Source organism: Rhinopithecus bieti, unplaced genomic scaffold, assembly GCF_001698545.2.
Source record: "Rhinopithecus bieti isolate Rb0 unplaced genomic scaffold, ASM169854v2 scaffold_12088, whole genome shotgun sequence".
Classification (NCBI taxonomy): domain Eukaryota; kingdom Metazoa; phylum Chordata; class Mammalia; order Primates; family Cercopithecidae; genus Rhinopithecus; species Rhinopithecus bieti.
The window spans coordinates 3,309,222-3,312,845 of NW_016807975.1; positions in this window are offsets into that span (position 1 = coordinate 3,309,222).

The window sequence follows — 3,624 nt, forward strand, 5'->3', positions numbered from 1 at the left end:
TGCCCAAAGTAGCAAAGAAAAACAACTTAAAAATCAAAATTGTCTATATATCTTTCATTTAGACATCACAAAAACTCTGAGAGATTACATTTTAACTTTCCATGCGAGGCAATCAGAAACTATCCTAAGCTTACTTCTTTAAGAGTGTGCAAATGGGAGCATTTATAGGTGATACAGAGAGATAAAAAAGAAGAGCATCAATCTATCAGAGAAATATCTTCCCATGAAATACAGTTGCTACAACAAGAGAAATTTTAGAAAATTCCAAATCAAGAGTTTTTGCCAGATTCAAGAGGACTTTGAGCCAGGTGTGTGGATCATGTTTGTAATCCCAATGCTTTGGGAGGCTGAAGTGGGAGGATCGCTTGAGCCCAGGAGTAAGAGGCTGCAGTGAGCCATGATCACACCACTGCACTGGGTGACAGAGCAAGACTTTGTCTAAAAAAACAAAAAACAAACTTCAAGAGGACCTCGAAACTTCAAATCGAGAGCACATAGTCATGAAACATCAATGAAAAAAAATCTAGAACCATCTGTTGGTTGTAGTGAGTATGATAAGCCTGTCTGGGTCAAATTTCTTAATCCTATCCTGCCACCTCCTTTCAATACCTTGAAAAATGCCACCGTTAAGAGTATGTGCACAAGTGACAAGTTATGGTCCCGAATCATGATCTCATCTATCCTTGTGAGCTAGGCTGGACGGAATGTCTTGAGCCTAAATGAGTCCTCTTCCTGCCCATGGGGCTTCCTTCACTCTGGTTCTTCCTTAGTCCTCTAAGTGGTGAGAGCAAAGTTTTTAACTGGGAGGGATAACCCAATGTCTTTCCATAGCACCAGCTTCACGGGAGCAAAGGAAGAAGCCATTCAATAGAAAAGACATACCTAAAAAGAGAGAACTCCAAGACCAAGTGGCATTGAAGCATTTATCCTAACCCGATTCTACATCTGTATCTACACCCTTCTCACTGAAGTACTGACTTTACTGAGCTATCAAAGGAGAAAGCCTTGAGCTCCCCCTAGAGGACGAAGTATGTAGCCAGTATTTCCCGATCTGAGCTCTCTGTAGGCTTCACAAGTCTTGCCTCCCCTTCTCTGGAAGAGGCACTGGCGCCCCTCTTACTGCCTTGGGAACACGTCTTTACAGCACTTACTGCAGTGTGTTATTTGTTGCAGCTCATCATTCCCTTACACATGTGAACCTCTTGACGGCAATCAGACTGTCATTAGGTTTTCTCGTCTATCTCTTAAAATGGTGTCTGGTGCAAAGCGGGCCCTCAGCAACTGTGTTTGTTAGGGAAATAAAAGCATTCATGAGAAACAAAAAATATTAACATTCCTAGAATGTTAATATTTTATCTTTCAGTGCTCAGTTATTTCTCCTGCTGTCTTTTCTACTTCTTTACTCCATCACATATTATAACTAGCAACTTACATAGCCCTTGTTCATGCAATATGACACTGAATCCTACAATTCTATGGGAATAGAATTTCCCTTTTGCCCTTACTAGGAAAGAAAACTGATACTCAAACAGGTGAAGTGAGCTGCTTAAGGTCACATAGCCAGGAAGTATTAGAACAAAGAAACAAAGCCAGGTTTTTCTGACCAGATTTCATGATCGACTAGGTGACTTTACTGTGTTCCTTTGGATTTTTACCAGCTTTAGCTTTAGTTTGTCTGCAGCAGCCACCCATGCACACTGCATACACACTATACGCACAGGCACACTGCACATAAATTAGCGAAATAAAGATAACTTCTTCTGGCTCTCCCTTCTTCCTGCTTTTATAAAACGATCACTGATTGTAAAGCATTCAAACAATATACTCATTCTCAAGCTTGATTGCACATTGAATCATCTGGGTAATTTTAAAAATTACTAGAACCTGGGTTCACTTCCAATAGTTCTGACTTAATTTGTCTAGAGTGGGCTAAGCATTCAGATTTTTCATATGTTGTTAATGTACTAAGTTGAGAACCACCACTGCAATACAGAAAACTGTAAATAATTTGTTTTAAATCTGTAATTCCTTGGCCAGGCACGGTGGCTCATGCCTGTAATTCCAGCACTTTGGGAGGCCGAGGCCAGTGGATCACTTGAGGTCAGGAGTTCAAGACCAGCCTGGCCAACATCGTAAAACCCTGTCTCTACTTAAAAATACAAAAATTGGCTGGGCGTGGTAGTGCGCGTCTGTAATCCCAGCTGCTCAGGAGGCTGAGGCAGGAGAATTGCTTGAACCCAGGAGACAGAGGTTGCAGTGAGCCAAGATCATGCCACTGCATTCCAGCCTGGGCGATAGAGCTTGCAAGACTCAGTCTCCAAAAAAAAAAAAAGAAATGTAATTCCACCACTCTTGAGATGATGACCACCATAGTTAATATTTTGGTAATTTCTCTTCTCTTTGCATAGAAGCATACATCCGGTGTTACAAAACAGGGATAACATACATGTGGTTTTGTAACTTAGTTTCTTTACCTGCACCCTTCTTCTCACCTGTATGTGTGTGTATGTCTGTAGCGTGTACTCATATGTACACTTTAATGACTTTATAGTATTTCACTGTATAAAGGTAATACAATCACTTAAAATCTCCTCCAGATATATAGATAGATGATAGATAGATTTTCTGTTAAAATCACTACTTCAGTAAACACCCTTTGTGTATACTATGAAGCCACCAGGCTTGTTATAGCATCATTATTTATCTAATCTGATTTGCAGGTTATTACAACATTTTCTCCTCACCAATAAATTAAGAAAAATGAGATGGGATGCAAGGAAGAAAAAAAAAAGATGTGAAAGGCAAGTCCAGGAAACAGAAAACCCAACTCTCTTACATATTTTCTGGGGTTATTTTGGACACATATTAGAATTATGCCCTTTGTTTGAAACCAGGGACGACCCATTTCCTAACCCTGATTTCCTTGGAGCCCTTTTTCTGTAGCCGAGGGAGGGGTGAACAAGAAGCAGCACACCATAAAAAAGGATGAGTCTGTGTCCTTTGTAGGGACATGGATGCAGCTGGAAACCATCATTCTCAGCAAACTATTGCAAGAACAGAAAACCAAACACCGCATGTTCTCACTCATAGGTGGGAATTGAACAATGAGATCACTTGGACTCTGGAAGGGGAACATCACATATCGGGGCCTATCATGGGGAGGGGGGAGGGGGAGGGATTGCATTGGGATTTATACCTGATGTAAATGATGAGTTGATGGGTGCTGATGAGTTGATGGGTGCAGCACACCAACATGGCACAAATATACATACGTAACAAACCTGCATGTTGTGCATATGTACCCTAGAACTTAAAGTATAATTTAAAAAAAAAGAAGAAGAAGCAGCACACCAGGTATATATTCCAGAGGCAGGGTCTCAGCAGGGTATTCATCAGCCACAAGAGGTCACTAGGGGGATTAAAAAAACCCACTGCTTCCCTGAGCAAACTCTCCCAGGTGAACACACTAGTTTTCAGGATGTGCTGGCAATGGTAGAAATGATAGGAACAGAGTGATCTGACAGGATACTAGAATTCTGAATTTATTGTAGACATTGATTTACTGCAACATGTAAAGAAAAACATTTCTTTTCCGAATCACACCAGCATTGTTTTAGGAATTTT